General features: G+C 47.0%; 1 protein-coding gene across 8 annotated transcripts in view; it reads right to left on the reverse strand.

The window, feature by feature from the left end:
- Positions 1–16,948, reverse strand: part of TJAP1 (tight junction associated protein 1) — a 40,755-nt gene extending 23,807 nt beyond the window's left edge. Inside the window, exons 1-3 of one of the 8 annotated variants that reach the window (XM_032682126.1) lie at positions 16,740–16,854; positions 15,650–15,724; positions 13,353–13,418 (exon numbers count right to left, since the gene is read on the reverse strand). The gene's annotated coding sequence lies outside the window, so the exon portion shown is untranslated. The other 7 variants (XM_032682129.1, XM_032682125.1, XM_032682123.1 and 4 more) reach the window with 7 other exon arrangements.
- Positions 16,949–23,719: the final 6,771 nt, after the last annotated feature.

A 23,719-nucleotide genomic window follows, 5' to 3' on the forward strand; every position in this document is an offset into this window, starting at 1 on the left:
CTCATTCCTAAGGGTATGGCTCACCGTCAGTTTATCTCAGCAAACTGGAACGTGGGGTTAGAGTACAGTTATCTAACTGCCCCCAGGCATGGTCTTACTACTGACCCTCTTCCACCAAAAAATGAAGTTTACTTGCTAACTGTGGGGTAAGCACACACACAAACCAAGTCTGGGATCACAGACTTAACATGCTATAAATCCACACTAAAATCACCGCTCATCTCCTCAGTTCCTACAGCTCCTACAGCATTTCCCCAGGAAACGTACTTGTCAAAATTAAATTTCAACAATTCTAAAATTACTAGTGTTTTTTCCATTCCTTATTCAAAACTATTTGAAAACTTCCTCCTGAATATCAAGACTAGATTTGTCTTCATTCTTCTGGTACTCTTTCATCTCTACCTGCTTTTTCAGTCTGGTCTCTTTGAGCTTACCACAGTCTTCCTCACATCCCTGTCAGCAATGCAATCATCATCCTCTCCTTAGGGCCACCTTCTACTGCTGCCTCTGAGCTACCATGTACAGAACTAACTTCCACTTCAGTCCAAGTTTTCCATGTTCAGCACAGAAGGACAATAGCAAGAATCCTTTCAGAGCCCCCTGCAGGGAACTAAATCCCTCACTGGCCTTCAGAAACTAAATTGTGACACAACTCTGAACAATGTGGTGAGCTGTCATTTCTGTGGAGTACCATCAGCAGCCCTGAAATCAACCAGAGTTGTAAGTTGGGGTTTTTTTTTTTGAAAGAGCTGTTTTGAAACCCAATCACCTGGCAACATGGATTGTAGGTACACAGAAGAGTGGAGTTGCTAGGGGAATCACACTTCCACGTTTTCTATTTTACAAGATTTACACTTCAACTCTCAAAGGGCTGCAGGCACATTTTTGCAATAAACTCTTTGGTCTTGAGTCTCAGATTCACACTGGTAGCTTGTGCAATTATAAGGTTATGTGGCCCCACACCAATTCTAGGATTCATGCTCACCATAACTATATGCAATGAAGGAGGTAGGAACAATTTCCACTCCATAAGTAAAGAAATTGAGGCACTAGGAGAAAAAAACCCCAGCTTTGTGCCCTGTTTTTGCATTAAGCTACAAGTTAAAGAAAATCAGACTCAGCTGTCATAAGAAAGGAACTGCACAAACATTCAGCAAGACATTTCTTGCACCTAAAGCAAGAGTGATCTGGGACAGAAAAGAGAAGGAAACTGCACATGAGCTGAACACCTACCTGACAGCACTTGAGTTGAATAGCCTGCAGTTCTTTATAAGTACAAATAAAGCAGCAACCCTGATCCAGTAGCAGAAGAACAATATTTGTACTATACTCAATTTTTTCTGCTGCTGGGGTTTAATCCCAGCAAGAATCGTTTTGGTGTAATTAGCTTTTCCCTAGCAGATGGTCAGATGTGAGAGGCAGAGAATGGTACAGGCTTAACTGTTGGGTGATTGTGCAGCTGCATCTGTAGCTGAATAGTAAAGCATGTACAGGGGTCCAGCTGTAGTTTGCACGACACAGTCGGTCTCTGCCATCAGCCAAATGTCAGCTTCCTCTTTCTCCAGATTATATATCAGCCAGAGGCACTATCCAAAGGCAGGCAAACAACTAACATGCAGTTTCACCACCATCCCCTTTCTCAGACAAAACCCTCAAATCTTAATCAACTAGAAGTCCTTCTTTCTTTGGTGACAGAAGCACATTCAGAAGCATTGCCATGGAAACTTGAGCCATCCTCTGTGCTATTCATCAGAGAAGATCTAGCACAGAAACATTTTATGATCTCTGTAGCACTGAATACAGACAGTAGTTGGTATAATGAAGTAAAATTAGAGACTCCAGCATAGTGTGAGGATAGCAGGGGCTCTTTCTTCAATCAAGCTGCCTGAACCTTGCATCACCTACAATAAGCAATAGCTCGTTATCAGCTGGCAGGGAAAAGCAGTGTAGCACTGAGAGAAGCAGAAGTGGTGTTAGAGGAATAAACCTATCCAGCCAGAGGGATAAAAGAGAAAGGGGGTCATCACAGTGTTTTCCCAAAGCTGATTACATCCTGCCCCTTTCCCTTCCCAGAGGTTACAAGTGGTTTTGCTACTGACTCCTTTACAAAGCAGGATTCCTACCAGGTACAGACACCTCCCCCTTAATCCAAGTCACAGTCATTGCCTACTCTGGAGACCACATTATTCCCCATTGCCTTCTGCTCAGCCCCTGCACCCAGGCACAACGCAGGGTGTTAGATCTCCCACTCCTACACACTGGCAGTAGTCATCTTGACAGGATACAGTGGCAGAACAAGGAGATGGCTTTCAAAAACATGTTTTGGGCCTAGCAGATTCAGAGCCCGAGTCAAGGGTAGGAACAAGCACAAAACTTGTCTCAACTCTGTAAACAACAGAGCAGCATGGCTCCTGAAGCAGCATGTAACCCTGCAGCATCTTCTCTCTTTTTTGTGGTGTGGCCCTATAGTTAATTTGCCTCAGTTTGCCTCCTTTGGGGTTTTTTGTTGGGGTTTTTTTAGCTTTTTTTTTTTTAATGATTCTCAGTCTTCAGCACCACTGAGAGATTTTACTCTGACAGTTCAGTCACAGAAATGTAACATGGCTTAATCCAGCTTAGGAATAACAAACAGATCCACCCATCCATCTTTCACTGGTGATCTGTGTAAAGCACGCAACTGACTGTGGCTCCTCTTTCCCTACTCACCTGGGCTCCAGTCAGTCCTTTAAATAGCAGGACCCAAGCCACAGTGGAGGGGACTCACACCTCCACCCCCTGCCCTACACAAGGAAGCTGCCTGTCACCGGCAGTCACGGGCTTGTCCTTCTGCACATGCTGTATCGTACCTCCTAGGTTCATCTCCCTCCTTTGTTGGCAGGGGGAGGGGGGGAATAACCACAGGTGTCCCACTTGACACCAAACTGGGTTTCTTCAGCTCTTCCCTCAGACCCAGCCTCTCTTGTGGCAGAGTCAGAGCTCTCATCAACTATATCCTTCCACATCTGTCATCACTGCTAGCACCAGTGCTGTTCTTCAGTTGGAGCTAGTAACTAGCACCAATTGTCTCAAGGGGCAATTGCAGCAAAGGCCCAGCACTTGAGTTTTACCACAAGGTCAGCTTGTCCAGACTAGCTCTACATCCCCTGCCTGGCATTGCTCTTGTAAAACTAGAATGCCTTCACTGCAGTTATCCTTTGGGATAGCATAAGCCCATTAATTAAATTAAGGTTAAGGAAAAACACTCCTTTTAAGCAACGCTAAAAAGACAAGCTCTTCCCTTCCAAAGGGCTCCTTCCTGTAGACCCTCCCCTTAAGTAAACTCTATGCAGCTCTTCAGAGGGCAAGCTGGGAATGAGAGTCAAGCTGCAAGTGACGTCACCTATCCTCAAAGGGGCTCGATAATCGACCCCAGATATCCTAAAGAAAGGAAGCCATCACATTCCAGGTACCTTTTCTTTTTTTTTTTTTGTCAAGTGTCAGACTCAACAACCCAATGCTAGCTCACTGCTCACCTAAGGGCAAAGACCATGGAGGAATGCCAGAGTATGGCCAGGCAGATGTTGCAAAGATAAGGTGTTTGCTCGGTACCGACAGACAGCAAGCTGTTCACTCATGCCTCCAGCTTCATGCTGCTGCACGAGCTCAGCTCTACAGAATCTGTGACTGTGGCCTAAGGAATGTCTTAACTGGACAACCACCACATCTGCTGCCGGCTCAAGGTGCCCCAGGATGAGACCAATTGCCAATTTCACCGCACAGCCGCAGCTGCGCCTTCTGCGGTCTGTTCCACCAGGGGGAGATCTAGCTACTTCGGAGGGTTACAGCTCTAGCCAAAGGAACACACTGCGGGGAGAGAAATGTTTGAGACTGGACACAGGAGCGGAGGGACCTGGATTCCTATACTGTCTTGAAGGCCAGCAGGGAAGCTAAAACAAGGAACTTTCTCTCCACAAGTGACTTTCCACAACACATTAAAACTCACTGACAGGGTGGAAAAAGGCCAACAATCACCCTTACTTCCTCCTTGGCCAATGTCACATCCATTTCATTTCGACTCCCTCACTCCTTTCCTGGCAACTGGAGTGTGACAGCAGAAGCAGTACGTAATCCTAAACAAGATGTCCATCCATCTTTGCAGCCATGCCCATATCGTATGACAAAGCTGAAATGCCCAGTGATTACAATGATTATACACACTTAAATGTTCTATCAGTAATGTTCCACACAACCCATTTTTAGCCTTACTTATATTTTGCTACACCTCCTGTGGCCACAGGGCATATTGTCCAGCTTGGAACTGCAGAACAAATGAAGGAAAATGAATATTCAGGCAGCCCACTTTCTCATTAACATCCAAGCCCTAATAGTCAGTGGTAAGTAGTTCAAAATAAAATGCATAGTTTACATGAAATCAAAAGAGAAGACAGCCCAATATGAATGACTTCCAACTGTTTCACAGTGCTAAGAGTCTTACAACAAGTAACATTCCCTTAATCACCTGTCACTGAGATTCTGCTTCGAAAAGTGATACATCCTTCTGGAGAGAGGATGGCATGGACCAGTCTGGTAAGGGGAGCTCTGCAGTGACTCACACAGAGACTGTATCAACAGCTAAAAAGCAAAAACTATGCTATAAAGCCAGAGACCTTCTGAGAGCCAATTTTTTCATTCATACTACTGTCTAAGGATGGCAATAGGGAAGTCTTCTGCAGAAGACTCACTTTAATATGGAAATGACTGGCAGATTACAGAATTTCAGGCTACTAGACATTGCCAAAAGGGAACCTGCAAGTCCAAAAGATCCAAGCAAACAGGGTGATGAACAGCCCGGGGCTTATCCAGAACACAGAAGATGGTCTGCAGTTGTTTCCATAAGCCTTGCCTATGGGCTGCCCACACTGACACTGCCAAAAGGGATAACGTTTCCCTGCACCAGGCAGAGGAAAGGCTTGTATAAAGAGGACAAGGATGCTTTGCATGATAAGGGCATAGAAAACTATAAGGCCATTTCTCGTACACACCATGTCAAGGATCTCAAAACAATTCATCTGCATCCTGATCTGCCATCCTTCACCAAGGTTCCTGTCCTCAGCTCTTGGGGTTCCAGCCAGAAAAAGAAAGATTTTCCAGAAGAAGCTGGAGCAGTTCAGCTGCAGCACAGAAGTATAAGAACATTTGCCCACCGACTGGGGGAAGCACTCCTGCCCAGATAAAATCCCAGAGCCATTCCATCTCCAGGCAGTCATCTCACACACAGTTTGTACTGAGCAGAGCTTGATGGCACAAGCCACTCAATCATCTACTGATTGTCAAGAGCACACAGGCTGCAGGGGGGATGAGCCAACCTTAATTGGCCTTATCAGTGTAAATTAAACCATACAACACACCCAAGCAAACAGTCAGTTCCTTTGGAGGAGCAGGCATGAGTTATTTTGCTGCAGCTATAAAGGAAACATTGCTGCTAGGACATGTCCCTGGAGTGACTGTACTGCTCAGCTCTCCTGCTGCATTCCTGGGGTTGTTTAGCATGGACTCAGCTCCAGCCTTTCCACAAGCAAGAAGTCTGAACCCTGAATGCCATCTGCAAACACAGCTAGACTCCACCTCCTGCATGCCTGCAGGCCACCAGGTGTGGCCAGGAATGGCACAAGCTACACACTAAACACACCTTTGATGTGGAGCTGAAAGCATGTAGCCACGGGGCATGAACAGCACGCCGCCCGCCGCCGTGCTGACTCCCACTGCAGGAATGTGGCTGCAACCACAGGCCAAGGAAGGCAAACACATTGCATTCCTCACCAGGCAGCAAAGGAAAACAAGTAGCAAGCCCACACACCCGCCCCTCTGACACCCGCAGCGCTCCCTCACCACATGTGCCTGCACGGCCACTGCCAGGACCCCAACAACAGCCCCAGCCCCAAACTCGTTTGTGAGAGAGTCCAAGTTCTCCAAACGACTTCTTGAGCCACAGGGCAAGAGAAACAGAGCCAGGCAGGAGAGTTCTCAATTGGGTATGCAAGCCACAGGGAGGAGAGTTGCCACCAGGACTGGAAAGTAGCCACAGTCCAGGACAGGAAAAACTCTGTGCAGTAGCCTGGGAAGGGAATTTCCCTGACTTTTCCTATATGGCAAGGGGCAAATGTAACACTGAGACATGTTGAACTGAGGGGGCAGAGCTGAATAAGAAGCTGACTTTGGTCATCAGAGGTGCTTGGAAGGATTCAGGTCTTTTTCCATTCCATCCATTCCATTCTACCTTAAACAGCTTCTCTGAGACACATGCATTTCCTCATTACCCCAAAATCCTTCTGTCAAAACTTGTGTCCACTGCCCATAGACACAGATCTGATCTTCACTGTACACTACTCTCCCCATACAGCACTGACACCTGGTCACTTTGGTGATTAAGAGAAGAAAAACTCAATGTACAAAAATCCAAGACATCAGGTAACCTCTCGTCTCAGAACCTCACCATTTTAGAGTTGCAAACAGACTCTATGCTCTAGTCAGAAAAAAAACACTACTCCTCCTTTATGTGGCACTCCTACAAATCCCACAGCTTTCCAAAGAATTCACAGTTCCCAAATATGAAGTTACTCTGATTAGAAAAAGATGATGATATCCTCAGGAGGTGAAACTGTCAACAGAATTCTCAAGTCTGTATTGTGAACCCCCCACATTCTGAATCTGTACTTACTTTGTGCAATATAATTAAACACTATCCCATTCCTAAAACCCCTAAAAATCCATGGCCCAGTGCTAAGGGCCAACTCTGACACTGTGCTCTCTCAGCACCAAGTAGGAAAGACAACACTCTCAGGGGCACTGCTGTGAGAATATTTCCAACTCGAATCTAGCAGACACAAAAGAGTGTCAGGAAATTCAGAGAGCATCAACTAAGGGCTGACACACTGTAACCTCTGGGGAACCTGAAAGGGGAAAGGTCACTATAGCCGTAAACTGGAGAAACATGCAGATGCATCTAGCAAGCTGAGGAAGCAGGGATGGTTTATAAGGCTGTGGCCCAGCTGCTCCACACCCTACATGTGCATTTCAAGGCCCTCACTGAGGGGAAAAATATTAAGTGACAAGAACAGATCAGACTAGGTCCAGTAGACTTTCCCATGCCCCTTAAAATTCAGGGTCTCAGGCTACCTATTCCCTTCTAAGCCAGTAAGGTAAGCTGCAGCAGTAGCTCCAGTACTTGGAAGAAAGAGGCATGGAAGACCAAATTTACCAATAGATTTATATCCAAAGATATAAATAGAAGCCTGGCAGGATTTACAAAAGCACTCAGACAGATTAGGTGTCTAAATCACTGCACGCAGAAGAAAGGGCTTCTCCCCTTCTAACCACTCCATACCTCTCCAACCCCAGCCACCACAAGAAAACCCATTTCAGAGAGGACGGAAGCCCCTGTTGCTCTACATGTTGCCAAAGGCCATCCCTGTGCAATCCACTTGGATGGTGACGGCGCCCAAACTCCCACAAGTCTCAACAGTGCAACCTGCAATGGCTGCAGCTCTCACAGAATGTAGGTCTGCCTGTTTCCCAGAATAGGAGCTCCCTCTTCAGCCTCTCCTTTCCCTTCCCCCACTACATCTTTACTTTTCATAGACTTAATACTGTTTCAAGGTACCCTCATCCTGCCACTGGTGGGCGGGTGAGTGGGGGAAAGGGGCCCTTTATAATTGTAGTGTTGCAATCTGCCAGCCCGGCCAGGCAGCCTGTTCCCGCCTGCACTGTATTAAATACCTTATAACTGATTACACCCCCATGGGGCATGATTAGCAGTCTTCAGAGAACAAAGTCTACTTTCATAAGAATAAGAACAGACACGTACTGCTAACCTACTACACAGCTGGGCAGGTGAGGAAACAGGGAAGAAAGGAGGGTGTGTGGGGGGGAAGAGTTAACTGTACTGCTAACTCTGTTCCTTCCTTCTCCCCCCTATCCCAGCTGTCTAAGTTGAGACTTCCAGTGCCCTTAATACTGGTACCCTTCAGACCTACCCCACCAGATTCAGGTAACGTAAGCTCATAAACAAACTGCTGCCTGTGGAAGTCAGGCAAAGTCCTAATCTGGAGAGGTAAGGCCTTAAGGCAAGCAGGTTGAGCTTTGCTCCGAGTGACAGCAATTCCTTCACACCAGTTCCCAAGAAAAGTGAAGGGTGAATTCCAAGTGCAGCAACAAAAAGAAGAAGGAAGGAAAGCTTGAAATACGATCACATACCCACACCCCCCTCTAACCTCTGTATACCTCTGGAAAGTCTAAGTAACAGCAAAACACCTAATTCAATCTGGAGGTTAACAGTTCCCCAGGTGATTATTTTTTCTTGTGGGGAGAGAGAAGGCAGCAAACAGGAGGAAAGCCCTCTCCATCCGAGATAGGTAACAGGGATCCCCAAACATGCACACTCCATATGCATTGCCGCAACAAAGAACCAACCCGATGGAAACTTAGCCAACCTGACATGAAATGACCTACAGCTCATTAGCAAAGTGCCTTTCCAAATCTCAGAATGCCCACACAAACAGCCACAAATATATTTGGTGCTATCTGGCCTCCACCTCCGCAAAGCACAAAGATTCAGACTGTACAACCTTTCACCAAAAGCGGTAAGAAAAATGGAGGCAACTCCAACACTAAAACAAGCCGAGGACAAGCCTTACTAGCTACTCTCCAAACCTACAACAGAGGAGAGCAGAAAGCTCCAGAAAAATGGTCTTATTTGAGATGCCTGTGCAGCAGCTTCAACAAAAGAGTGTCCTAATTGCGTTGGTTTAGAAACAAATCACCTGCTTTACCCAGAGCCCACTGGCCTTGCCTATGGCTCCATGGATGTTCACGATACCGTCTGGAAGCACTTGTGTTCAGCTGATGCCTCTAGAAGGGGGCACCTTGCTGACACATTCCACCCAGATTCTTACCCAACCCACCCAAGAAAGGATTTGTTAATGAGAAACCAACCCAGCTGAAAATGATCTACTTATATCTGCTGGTCAGCAGCTCAGCAGCTGGTCCTTCAGCCAGCACATAGGAGACCTCTGAACTGTACTGTTCAGTCTCATCTGTACAGCAAAATCTGCATATTCTCTTCATTACAGAAAGAATTGAAGATACCAACTGACTTTAGGCTCTTGATGTCCTCACCACTGTGTAAAGCATCAGTACATTTAGAGTTACCAAACAGGCTGTGCTTTCAGGGTTTGGATAAATGGGAGTTTTCACCATAAACACAAGTTAGTCATTAGAATCTCCAGGAGGTAATTTAAATTATCGCAGCCAGCACAAAAATAGTTTTACTTTGGGAGTTGAAAGTTGCAAAGCTATAATAAATCCAAGTAGTACAGTAAAACTTCTTATAAAAGCTTAAAATTAGTTGTGAAGCCCCAGATGGCCTGGCATATAATTTGATTCTGCTATCGTGGGCTAGCAAAAGGGAAACCGTTCTTTGCACTGTAAAAAAAAGACCCAAAAACTCTATCACCCTTCAGCTCCTAGGAGACAGAAGAGGTAGGCTTACATTTTGTGCCTATATATTTGTGTAAAATACATAGAAATAATAAATAAATAACTAAAATTTAAAACCCACACAGCTAACAGTGACTTGTTTAACCCCCACTGTACTGGGCAGCTATCAATCAGGTATCTGAGCTCTAACTGGAGCACTGCAATCCAAACCTCTCCTGGCTGCTGTACCCTCACGGATACCCCGCACCCACCCCCCACTCCCAGAGTAAATTGCCTTCCACCGCATGGAAGCACTCCTGCTATTCTGATACTGGCATTTGCCACCAGAGCAAGAGATCCTAATTTAGCCCCGCACGGGCCTTCTGCAAACTGCTAATCCCCTGTGTACAGGGGCACAGCTGTTTTTCAAATGTACGGGCATGAGCAAACCATAAACGATTTATGGCGCGTGGCAGGAAGACTCCTGGCTCCCTGCGTAGGCGGGGTTTTGGGACAAGATCATGCTTGGACTAATGTTTATATTGCAAGTTGTCAGTCAGGTAGTAAATCATCTCCGGAGCTGCACAGTAATACAGCTCTCCCCATCCAGCTGGGGCCTCGATGACACTGAATTCCGTTATAGCCATTTCAGATACACCTGGATCCTGTTTGCAAAGGCATCATCTAATCAAGGAAAAATGGGTACACTTATAAAGTAGACTCCACCAAAATTCTGCAGCCCAGCGAGGGTGATTTGCTTTCAGGAATCAATCCAAACTGGTACGAGATATTTGCCAAAAATGACACTCCGTGCTGGTCCTAGAAGAAATTGGATTGAGTGCCCACACAGACATTTACTATCAGAGTGTATCGCCAGCAAAATGCAGCTACCTGCGAAAACCCTTCTGAGCAAAGTTTTCATTTCCCAGTATTCACATAACCATAGTGCAAGCAATGCTTAGAAATTAAATAACAGAAGGCAAGTAAGTATAGTTTGCATACTTTAGTGCAGGAGACACTTTCTGCTCAGAAAAATAAAAGCACTTAAAGGTAGGATGTAAACTTGAAGTCCATTCTCAAGAAAGGTCACTTAAAACAATTCTAATTTTAAACAAATATCCTGTCATTTTCCTTTATTTTCTTTTCCCCCATTTGAAAGGAATGTTCCCACAATACACTGGGTATGGATCTCCCACAGATAAAAGAGAAGGGGGAAGAGTTCTCAATAAGGAAAAAATAATACATAAAAATACACAAGAAAACCAGTAGAATTATCTGCAATCACTTTTCAGTTATGTGAGACACACTGAATTTCAAGTCATCTTCCTAGAATATTTTTAACCTTTCTGTTGGGCAGCAGCAGAGTCCTCACTAATGAACAGCAAAGCTGCAGGAAGAAATCTGATTTAGGAGACAGAGCAGCAAAGCATCTTTGGAAACTGTAGAGAGCTTCTGCAGCAAGACGTATGCCAGTTACCCTGAGTAGCATATGCTAAAACAATGGTCAAAAAACTTACAGCCACAATGATTATCTAATTATTATCTTGGGAAAATAACTTACAGTCTTCTGAAACAAATGCTATAAAGTAAAACTCGCCTAAGGCTTTTTACGAGCCTACATGTAATTCCTCAATAGTCAGAGAAACCACCTCATCTGTCCCTTTTGATTTCAGATCCATCTGTGCATGAGTGTTACATTAACGCGGGTGGACAACTGAGATCTAAAACACAAGAATAAGAATATCCAGTTAGGACTCCTACAACATTGCCAAAGCCAGCTTTATCACAGAGACAAAATACAAATGTAGAACTCAACTGAACACAGAGCAGTCACTGTGGGACTTCTAGTTCTGAATTTGCTGATTCTTAGAAATCAAAAATTTAAACCAGTTCTCTCTTGTCACCAGCAGCTGGTCAGATCCTCTGTGCCTAAAAACCAGTCTAACCCCCTGCAGGAAACCTCACTTTCCAATCCTGACCCATTTCACTTTCTCAGCAGCACAAAACTTTTGTGAACATCACTAACCCTTTACTCATAGCTGTTAGGTCTGCCATAAAAGGTTTAATTTTTACCCTAAAGCACATGTTGTTCCCAGAAAAGCCCATAGGGACAGTATCCACACAGGGATCTTCAGCTTTGCACGACCTGCTCCTAGCTCTGAAAATCTCCACACACACTCTTTCCTTCAGGAGTTCCCCTTGCATTTAGGCACACGTTACAAAAACACACCTTTTTATATACATCTCCATGCCAGTGCCATTACCTTTAATGGCCTATGCATCAAACTGAATTTATACCTACTTGATCAAGCAGCACTGACGATTTTCCTGATCTACAGATTGGACAGGAGCAGAGGACACAGACTGTGTCTTCACAGACTTGAGTACATTGAGGCTTATGCTACAACTAACTAGAACTCACCTGAACAGTCTTAAAGCCCTGCCTTCCAGCCACCTTCCAAAGTCCACTACAAGACTGCAACGTGGAGAGGTCAAACTCCACACATTCTTTCCCCTTTTATGAGCAAAGGCAAGAAGCAGAAAGCACTTTGCCTGAGCACTCAGCATGAAGAGACAACAGCTACATGTCTTCACATTCATCAGTAAGACAGCTCTCATCTATGGACTGCACTATCTTTCCCAGAACCCTGCTCTTCATCAGCTTAAAATCCTCCAGTATCAGGTCTAACCAGAGCAGCTGGAGTGCTTTGTGGATTTGTTGTTTGGCTGGTGGCTTTTGATTTTTTTCCCTAATGCAGTTATCACAAAGGCAAGGTCAGTGAGCAACCCAACATAGCAAATAAGTGTGATTCAACACCTTGCCCCTGACACAGGCCAATACATAAAGGTGGTTTAGCAGATGGACCGAGAAGCCTTAGTGGAAAATTATGGAACACATTGCTCTTTCTTCAAATCTTTAACTGTTAAGAGATTGGGCTATGTCTGAAAAAATAGACCTTCTAAAACAAGTTCTTTAGCTAAAGCAAGTCTGAACATTTCCACTCATAAATGCTTGATCTTTTCTGAATCCTGCTCAGCTCTTAGCCTGAGTGCTATTATGTGGTAGTGAATTTCCACAGATTAGACATCATGTGAAAATACTTTAAAATCATTATTCAGTTTGATGCCTATCAGTTTCACTGAATTGCATTCACCTCAACTGAAGAATACATTCCAGCTCCTTCACCTCTGCACAGAAGTCTTCCTCAGGCTTGGCACCCCGCAGTGTTGAAAAGCAGAGGAAAACTGAGCCCACCCAAGTGATGCTTATTCTACATTCCTACCATTGCAATGCTATTCTCACACTCCTACATGGCTTTCCCCATCATTTCCTTCCTAAGCACAGCTCCCAGGAGGACACTCCCGAGAGGATGGCTCATGTAATTCCAGATATGAAACAGCCCGCAAGATGCTGCATTTGACCCTCTCTGTCTGTGCATATGAGCCATAAAACCATACATGAATTTCCTGACAATGAAGAGAACAGTTTCCAAGTCTGGAACAAAGGAGCAAAAAAGAGAAAATATTAATTTAAATCAAAAAGATTCAGTGAGGCAAGGTGTTACGTGAGAGAAAACAAGCAAAAAGCTCATAGGAAAGGAAAAACTGTGAGATCTCAGAGTGCCCACCTGCCTTAAACAAGGCAGGGTCTGACTTGCACTCTACAGCAATTTCACCACACGGGACAGTGGATCACACAGGGGTCTGCTTCATTTTGAAGTCATGGCCTGAAATATCTTTTTCATCTCATGTCCACCAAGCTTTACTAAAGCATTCAGCACCACAGTATCCAAGCATCTATACACTAATGGATTCATCCTCAAATCCCCAGTAAGATGGGCATTAATCATATTTTCCAACCAAAGAGCGAGAAACAGTAATGATCTGAACACACTCACACAGCAAATATGTTGCAGAAATTAGGTGTTCTTCTGACCACAGTGTCATCCTTCCCCTCCAACGAGCTGTAAAGATACTTCAATTTTAAAAAGTAGCACTCTTCCTACTACAGTTACAGACCCAGCCAATCTAGATCTAAGGAAAAGCCCTGAGGTAGGGGAACTGGCAGGGAAACAGGATGGAAGATTTCACACCCTAAGGCATTAGCCCTGTTTGCATAGATTACACACATAGTTCCTATGCAGTCCTGCGTAAAATGAATTTCAGAGAGGATCATATTTACCCAGTAACTGGTGATTTGAAATACACACAGCTAGCATAAATACCAATGGGCATTCATTCTCTCCACAGCTCAGGGTGTCACACAGAAAGAAGATATGTTCCCAACCAAAGCCTTCAAGCAAGGAAATGAATATATCCAGCTTCAGGACCTTAAATTTACTCTCAAAGCATTAACCGAGTCTAACAGTCGAGAAAATCTGCTCTATTATGACAATTCCAGTTCTCAACAAGCCCAGTTAAAAGAGCAGAGATGAGTCGAAAAGGTGTCAAGCCAGATTCTCATTTTTTAGTGTAGGAATCCTACCCTCAATCTGTATCACATGCAGGCTCATTTGAGACCTTTACATGTTGTATTTCTCCTAGCAACATGAAAGACGAAGAGTTATTAGCCACCACTACATTATTGTTGTCACTCCATGCTCTAGAAGCAAGGCCCTTGATAACAAGTACACAACATGGTTATTTCGCCAGGATCTAACCTCCAGAACTATTTCTTGGGATGACACTGTGATATGGTGAAACATGGAAATCTGAGAGTCTAGTTTTCTGTGAATCCTCCATAAAACATAGCAGATGTTTTAACAGGTTAGGCAGCTCACCTTCAGAAAAATAATCAGCCTTCAGGACTCACAAGCATCAAATCCACTTCAAACAACCACGAAAAAATACAGCTGCATTTTACTAAAATTTGTTTATTTTGCTACTGTTCAAACAGCCTTCTTCACTTCTTTAAAAATGTTTTATAGGCCACACCAGGTGCCACAAACCCTTTCTCCAAGCCAGCTCTGGTAGCATTCAGGCCAGCACGCTGACCAAAAATCATTCATTGCATCTGACTTGATTAGTTCTGCTCTGGGACAAAAAGCAGGCAGACTTGCAGAGGAGTACACCTCTTTCAAGGCTATAGTCTATTTCCCCTACATGCTACACCACATGATTGTATTTAGAGTGGATGGTGGAGATAAGAATTCAGGTTTGTTGGCTGCAAAGCAAGTGACTTAGCAGGAGCCAACAAACAACTTGAAACAGACTGGAAAAGCACGCAAGGTCATCTTTAGTTCAGAAAGCTGGTTTGAAGAGGCAACAGGTCTTGGCATGCAACTCATCACCTCCTGACCCAATGTCTTGTTAATATTAAAGATGAAGATAGCCATGGGCTGCACTTTGGAACTCCGCTGGCCCTGCTCAAATGCATTCCCATGATTTCAAGAGCACTGGGTGCCTCGGAAGGAATGAAAACCCAAAAGCTCCTGATACCACAGCTAAGACCTGGTAGCTTAAATGCAGATTTAACACCCAGAAGCTAAATCACACTGTACGCCACGCACTGCTGAGATATATGTGCTTCCTGCAGTGATTCACTAGAAGGTGAAGAAAAGAGAAAGAAATTGTATTAAATGTGACTTGACAAGTAACTGAAAGGTATGATCCAAAGACCAACTGCTGGGTATCAAACAACTGCACCTCTAAGCTGGATCTCAGCAGTGAGTTTGGGAGAGGACAGAAAGGCCAGCGGTATACCTGCATCACCCATCAGGGAAACAGCTACAATATGGGTGGAAAAAACAATGTGGTGGAAGAAATAACCTGATAGAACAGACTGGAACCACCTAACTTCGACATCGCAATTATTGCAAGAGCAGGTTCATCAGGAAGGATTTAATTTGGATTACGGCTGGGCAGACCTCTTTCGGATTATATAGAGAGCATGACTACTTCGGCACCAACAGAGCAGGATTTAGGCTGCTTCTCCAGGTGGCATGTAAAGAGCAGTGGCTTACAACTTTAACTGAACTTCTCTTCCCAGGTACTCTTACTGAATTTCTCAGGGTCATTCCCATTTCACTGACACCCCAGCCTCTCAATTCTGCCAACACAGGCCTACTATGATGCAGAGAACACCAGAGAGGGACAGTTTTTCAGGTATGCAGTTCACATATTATCAAAAAATTCGAGGAGTGGGACCAAAAGCACGCAGTCTGACTGAGCATCAACTCATTTCTGGCTTTCTTACCTGCTGTCTGATGCTTCAGCAAGGATTCATTGCTTCATCTTATGTAGGCCCTTTATCCCCGTTCCTTCTCTGAATCTGTAAAACAGAGATGCATACCTCTGAAAAGCTTTCACTGGCACAGAACTATGTACATGTGATGGATGATTCTTTTCAGCGGACAACATCCACCTGGCATCTCTCCGATCTGGGTCACTCTCAGCCTTGCCAGACTCGCACATCATTTGCATACCCCAACACCTACCAGTGCAACCTCCTGTCCACCTAAAAATCTGTGTATTAGCACTCAGTGTTTTACAATGTCCATGTAAAGTGCTCCAGCTCAGAGCTAGATGCAGTTCAGTATTTACGGTACACATGCATTCTTTTAAAGTCTTTCCAGGTTCCCAGAGGTTGATCACTAGTCCTACAGCAGGAAGCATCCCTTGAACTAGAGAGAATGTTCAGGCTGGTAGAGAATTTCCCATTAACCCCTGCTGAGCCTGACACCAGAGGAGTGTTGATTCTTCCCTTCCAGCCCTGCCTCTGCCAGTTATATTCTGGTTCTTTTAACACACGTGCTGGCCCAGACTTGTTCCACTTTGCAGCTCCTACCCCAGCAGCGCTCCCAGCACGGATACTGTCTTCTCCCCCCCCACGCCCCCTAATTCCCCATCACCCAGACACGGCTACACCCTGCGTGGTCCAGGTCCCGCTTCCCTGCCCGCGCTGCTCCCTGACACAGGTCCCTCCCCGTGAGGGACAGCTCCCTAATGCCCTGATGGCTGAGGAAATGACTATCACCCTTCCCCACGGGGACCGTCCCTTCCCCGTGTCCCAGGCTGTTGCCTCAGCGCCCTCCTGCACCCGGCCCCCGCCCCACCGGGCTGAGCCCTCCCTGCCCGCGGTGCGACCCGCCCGGACCCGCTGTCCTCGGGGCACTGCACAATTCCTCGCCACACACGTGGGTAGGAAGACCCCCCCACCCCACCGCCCGAAGCCCGCCCGGGAAGGCCGGAGCGGCCCGGGAGCGCAGGGATCCCCGCCCGGGGCTCGGTCCCCAGCCGGTCGCATTCACCGCTCCCCACCCCCGGAGCCCCAGCCCGGCTCTGACCCGGTTGGGCTCGGCTCCGCCGGGGGTCCCAGTGACTTTGCGGCCTGTTCGGCCCTGGATCGGCCCCGCCTCGGGCCCGCCCCAAACTTTGCCCCCGCCCGGCCCCGGCCCCGCTCTCTCGCCTCAGGCCGCCATTTTGCTGCGGGGCACGCCGGGTAATCCGGCGGAATCCCCACGCAGCGGCGCGCCTGCGTCATCGGGCGGCACGCGCAGGGGGCGGGGCCGGGGCCGGGCAGGGCGCGAGTCGGGCGGTCCTGGCAGCGTGAGGGGCGGAGGGGCGGGAGCCGCGCCGCAGGGGCGGGGTGGGCTCCTGGCGCTGCCCACGTGCCCAAATTGCAGGGTCCAGGACCAGCTCCTGTCCCTTCCCACGTACCCCGGGTTGGGAGAAACACCTTGAGGGGGCGGGGGGACAGAACCTTCCAGTGTCAGGGCGAGGGCCCAGGATCAGCTCCTGCTCCTTCCTACGTGCCCCGAGTTCCAGTGTCCATGATCAGCTCCTACCCCTTCCTATGTGCCCCAGTTCTGAGAAACACCCTGACGGCCCGGGGCGTATCCCAGCCTGTCACTAGGGAAGTACAACCCCAGCCGTAGGGCCAGGGAAGGAGAGGGAGAGAGAGGAGGAGAACAGTAAATGGAAAAATCTACCCAAAAGCCCCCAAGGACAACTATGTGCTTCTTAAAGGAGAGGAGCTGAGGACAGCATGTACCTGTCAAAAGCTAGTCAAACCCTGACACAATTTGGGAATGTGCTTTAATATTTATTTGCAAAATCTTCCACTATATTTTTCTAATCTTGGAACTTTGAAAAGTCAGTGCATTTTAACTTTGAAATTAAATCAATCCATTTATTCCATTCTGAGCTCAGCTGGTACTTCTTCCATTGCTTCTCATGCCTGGTGCATAGACTTACCTCTGCTTCTATCCTTTCTTTCACAAACATCTCATGAATAGATTACACACACAGTAAATAATGGAGCCTAGTCCAGAGGGAATTTGTCCAGTCAAAAAAAGTCCCAATAGTATTTGTATGACGTTCTTCAATGTACTACTACATTTGCAAAGCCATCAGATTTGCATTCAGGTAGTACCAGCCTCACAGCATTGCAAACTCTGCCCAAATGGTCCCCTCTCTTACACAATAAAAGACAGGTGCTCAGCAGGACCCCAGTTCCATGACCTTGGGAATATTGTGCAGAAACGTCTGCTGTGCACCCAGCAAGTGCCGTCTGCACCACACCACACGTCAGCCAGGGATATTTCAAGAAAGCCTTCGATACTTGTGCCCCCATAAATTCTCCAAATCCTCCCTGTGCCGGAGTCAGATAACAAGCAGAAGGACAATGGCTCCAAGAATCCAGGCTGCCCATCTGCTCTGCACTTCCAGATTCTTGCTTCCACAGCACCAGCTGATGAAATTTTCATAGCTGATGAGGTTTCTCATTTCCACTGGCCCTTGCTGCCTTGGAGCCTTCACAGTTGTGGCCTGTTCAGGTTTCCGTGGGTGCACACCGATGGCAGCAACCATGAGAGTACTTTGCTTTCTTTTGGTGACTTGTCGGAGTAGGATCTTCAAGCTTTTTGCAAGCCTAGGTGAAATAAGCCCTGCAGGAAGTAGAGTTGGATTTTCAGATGGTCTTGTCATTCACTGCTTCCATTAAACTCAGCTCTTCTCAAAATCAGATCCCAAGGTCAGACTGCCAAAGGGAGACAGGAACTGGACTCGAGCTGGCTGAGCACCAGTCACCTGCTCTGAGCACTGAAAAACACTCTTTCCTCAGATCCCAAAGGCCTTGATTCCCAATCCTTCTCCCTCTCCACATACATCTACCCTGCCTTTCCCTATATCCGGTATGCTTGTAAGCTGGACTCACCACTGCCCTGAGCCCAGAGATGTGGCATGATGAGGAAGCATGACGTTAGGTTACATTATATTCATTTATATAACACCATTAATACCAAAGTGCAGCTCCCTGCTAGAGCCAGTTGCTCGCTAAAGCCTCTGAAGTTCAATTAACAAGCACCAGGTAATCTAACACTTGACTCCCAATAATCCTTTTATTTTAAGGGGCCTCTGGCGGATGTAAAGCCCTCAGCAAACAGTCCTGGAAGTACATTTGAGATTCTCTCAAATAACAGCTGAATTTATAACCCTTAGTGAAGAGCAGAGAGGAATCTCTTCAAAATACTTTCCAGCCAGCAGCACTTTATATAGACCCTTGTAACTGAATAAAAGGAACCCCTGGAGGGGCAGGTGCCACCCTGTGGAGGGACAAATCCCTCTTAAGTGCCTACAGTCTTGGCTAGTGAAAAAGCAGATGCCAGAATTAATGTCTCCCCACCAGAAGAAGGCAGTGCAGGCTTGGTCCTCTCAAGTTTCCCACCAAACCAGGTCAAGCAGGGAAGATGGTGGGTGCTGGACCACCCCTTGGTGGCTGCCTTGGAGGCTGTCACCTGCCAGACAGTTGCATCAAGTCCCATTTTCTCCAGCTTGGATGCTGCAGTGCTGAAGGGATATACTTAGGAAACACTTGCCTCCTCCACTGCTTCTATAACTCCAGCTGCACAGAGGATTCCCCCGTAGACCTCAGCTGGGAAACCCTCAGAGGCTGAGCCCACCAAAACAAAAAGCTTGAGACTTATTTTGAGCAGAATTTTCACTCTGGGATATGCCAGCACAAGAGGAGCTCAGCACCCAAAACTAACAGCATTTCAGGAACAATAAGATCAGTGAAACACAGCCAGCCTGGGACAGTCAAACAAGTCTGTGGATGCCGAATTGGACAGCCAAATACATCCTGCCAGTATGCCTGGAGCATACATCTACCAGAAAAATACACCCCACCAATAAAACAGTTGCTAACAACATACCCACGTGTATAATTCAGTCCATACCACTACATAAGAGTGAGGGTTGGGGCTTAATTTTAAGCTGAATTGAGATGCCATACTCAAAAAAATCCTGGAGTCTTTTCACAAGCAAACTCTTTGCTGTCAGGATCCTCAGCATCAGTGGCTGAAGAACAGAACTGTGCTGACCCATCCCAACCCAAAGTGCTGTTTGTCTTATGGGACTGCCTAAAGGCACCCATCATAGTTGGGATGTAATTGTACTGGGCACTGCACAGAAAAACAAGCAGACACAATATCCTGCCCCCGAGGCTTGAATCTCTGAACCTCTTGAATCTCTCTCAAAGCCTCTCTGGCAATACAGAATGGAAGACGAAGGCAGAACTGGAGAACAACAACAGAAATCCACCATTGCAGTACCCTGGCACTTGGCATGGCTGGGTGTTTTCATGCCATCACAGGGTTTGAGCAGGGCACGATGCACAGCTCACATTGGTATTTCTGACATACGTAGGGGCACTTTCCCCCAACCTGCATACTTGAAGAACACACTGCACATCAACACTTGCCCACTACAATTGCTGCCTCTGCATGTTTTGTGCATTTATAAATGAATATGTATAAAAATAGAATAAAATAAATATATATCAGTGACCCCTACTGGCCATTTCTAACTAGCCACAAAACTGTGCAGCAAACAACGAGCTCTTGCCTCTTTCCCTGGTACAGTATTTCCATGTGGGGCAGGGAGCATAGGGCCTGGCAGTGGTGGATTTGCCACTCACTTTGTGCCAGCTGCATCACTCCTGGGAGCAGGCAGCTGAAATTGGGATTTTCTGACCTCAAGTATTTGGTTGTGGCATCCCACTCATTTCTCTGCTCACCACCAGCTCCACGCCACAATCCCAGCTCTTGCACATTGAGCCCTGCACAGGTGCCTCCAGCTTTCATTCTGCATGGCTCTGTGACCTTACACACTGTATTCTTCTAGAAAAATTCAGTTCCCAGCTGGAACCTATATCGCAGATACCACTGCTCCTTCAGGTGAGCTCCCTGCAGAAGGAGCTGCCCCAGCACTGCACAGTTTCTCCTCTCAACAGCCTCACCTGAGCCCCACCAACACTCACTGTAAAGCCTTTGCCCCAATGGGTGCTAAATCCAACATGAATGCTGCTGTGAAACAGAAACTGAAGGGCCCTCTCATGACAGTGACTTGCCCTGGTGAAGGCGTGTAGAGAATATGCCCAACAGGCAGGATGGCTGCTCTAATGCAAGCAAAACCCCATGGGAAGCAAAGGCTGGAGTCACTGTGTCAGCCTCAGACCAAGACTCAAGGGGCTCTGCCTCCCTTCCCCTTCGGCAAAACTTGTTTAGCTCGTCATGCTAATACAGTGTTTGAAATAAACTGAGTTCAAAGTATGTGGATAGGAAGGGGGAGGATGTCTGACTGGAGCACATGGGGAGGTGGCGGAGGGGTTAGGTGTGACTCTGGCTTTCCTCCACATGTGCAGGCAGATGGGGCTTCATCCAGGTTTGAGCAGAGCGTTCACCCGTGTGCAAGGGGAGGACACAACACACTGGGGTGTTGGGGTTGGCACTTCACTACAGTACACAAATGGGGAGGGAGGTAGCTGACCCCCCAAGCCCTCAGGGCAGAGCAGGGACTCGCAGACTCTTTAAGGCAGAGGCACATAGCTGTGCGTTGTCTCTCGAGGAGCCCTTCTGCACGCCCAGCATACGCCTCCAACTCACACAGACATATTTTTTTTTGTGAAATCTGCAGCACTGCTCTCCCAGAGCAGCTCTCATTGTTTATAGGGACGGGTCCAGGCAGGCCAGGGAGGAATTACCTTTCTCTAGGACACGCTTGGTGCTTGGCTGAGCACACTGCTTCTCTGCTTCATGGGAGCTGCTGAAGGCCAAGGAGACAGTCAGTCTGCAATTAGCCTCCCCCCCAACACTCGTCCACATCCCCTGGGGCTGCTAATTACGGACTCTTCTGTAGCCAGGGTTCAACTCTTTCTAAGCATAGGCCATAGTTTCGTAAAATGACCTTGAAATTCTCTACAACAGGCTTGCCTGCCAGGTTTCACTGCAAACACCAAGATATGCCAACCTCTGTAAATACCCAGGAGCAAGCTCAGAGGCAAGCACCAAGGAAGCTCAAAAGATTTGCTTCAAGAGTCTCCCATTAAATGCTCGCATGCTCCCAGTGAGATTAGGAGGTTTCATTGCTTGAGCTGCCAGCTGGAAAGGCAAAGGGAGACAGTATAGCTGAAGACGGGCTTCAAGGCACCCGCAGGTGTGTGCCAGCAAAGGAATGCCTGGCAGACATCTCCTTCCCATTCCAGTGCTTCCAGACCTCCTCTCAGCAGCAGGAGGCAGATGGGGAGAATGGGTACACCCCCTGAAGTCGATGCCCTTGGGAGAGCCCTGACATTAGCTGTCATACATGCTCTCGGAGGGAAGCCAGAAATCACAGGGCAAAACAAGATCCTACACCTTCTCAATGAACTCATGGGGGTTCTTTGAAGGGGAGTTGACTCACCCTGTTGAGCTGTGGGGGCACAGGTAAACGATCTTTTCTCTAACTGTCCTCCATATATACCTCCATCTCTTTCCCTCCTTCTTCAAGTCTAAGTCGTTTTGCCTCCAGTATTAAATCTTTCTTCCCTCCTCCCCTCCCCCCTCCCAGGGTGGCTTTGTCTTGTCTTGGATTGAACTACTTGGACTCAGGGAATCTGTATCTCAAAATAACATGTGACTTAAGTTTACTTTTCCAGCTACTCACAGCAGGTTTGGAGGCTGTCAGGTACTCAGCTCAAGCCTGTTACAATGACACATGCATTCTCCCACACTCACAGGATCTGTTTTAGTGGAGCAGCCCATCAGGCAGTCTGATTTTACCTAGTCCCAACAAAGCAGATGCCTGGAGGCCAGTGCAGGGTGCAGATCACCCCTCAGGAAGCAGAAGACATGATGATAAGGGACTCCCTGCAGCTGGCTCAGAGAGGAGGAGAGGTAAGCTGGTGATCAGAGGCTTGGCTCTGAACATCTGGGTATCACCTCTCCCAGACATTTCAGGCACTACCAGAGTATCCATACAGTCCATCCCGCCTTGGCCTTGGTGATGGAAAATGTATGCTGGGCCACCCCTCTGTCTGGTGGATATGTATGGATGGTGCCTCCTCTTGCCCAGCATCCTTCTTTTCCTGGGACTGGGTCGCACAGCTCAGGGGAAGGTACGAGCATTGCCCTGCACAAAATTACTGAAGAACCTGCCCTTGTGGAAAGCTGCTACTTATTCCATGGCCTAGAACTCGTATTCAATGCCCTGGAGCAAGAGGGTTTATAGCTCTTTGGAGTTCATTTCTATTTATTCTCATTGTCTATATAAATGTCTAGTCAGGCTTTTTTAATGAATGCCTTTTCTTGTTACCCAGTGGCAATGAGTTACCTGGATCATCAGTGTTTAGGATAAAAGCGATCCTCCCTGTCATTCATTTTGATTGCAGTTATTTCTCATTTTGCCTTATGTTCTGGCAGGTTGCAAAAGAAGCAAATAACAGAGGCTCATGCCAAGCCTAGGCAGTGTTCCCAAGGACTCTGGGGTCACAGGGAATGTGACATTGGGCTTAGGCAGCATTCCTCGAGACTTTGGGAACACACAGAATACATCCTGGGGTAGCCCATGGTGGCTACCCTTAATGCAGTTCTGAAATATAGGAAGGTGAATCCAAGGGCAACTCCCATTCACTGAGACACCCCTTGCAGAGCCACCAGGCTAAGGGAATTGGGTATTTCCCTTCCAGTGGCATTTCCAGTGGCCTCAGTCACCAGACCGAGGAAGGTTTGAAGGGCTTTTGGAGGCCGAGTGGCACTTTTGGCACTAGACAGCGAAACTTAGGGCAGGACGACACAGGGATAGATTCACCAAGACCACAGCTTGTCCTTTTCTCCATCGTTCCCCAGACCTGCCACAACAGTTCCACTGTTGAGTGCACGTATTGTTGTCTGCCAGCTCCACAGAGTGGCAGATCATTGAGCTGGTGCAGATTAGGAGAGAAGAGCTACCTTTGACCTTCACCCTCTCCCTGCTTCTCTTTCGCTCGCCCCCTCCACTTCCCCGCTGA

The sequence above is a fragment of the Chiroxiphia lanceolata genome, chromosome 3 (assembly GCF_009829145.1).
Source record: "Chiroxiphia lanceolata isolate bChiLan1 chromosome 3, bChiLan1.pri, whole genome shotgun sequence".
In the NCBI taxonomy this organism is placed as follows: Eukaryota; Metazoa; Chordata; class Aves; order Passeriformes; family Pipridae; genus Chiroxiphia; species Chiroxiphia lanceolata.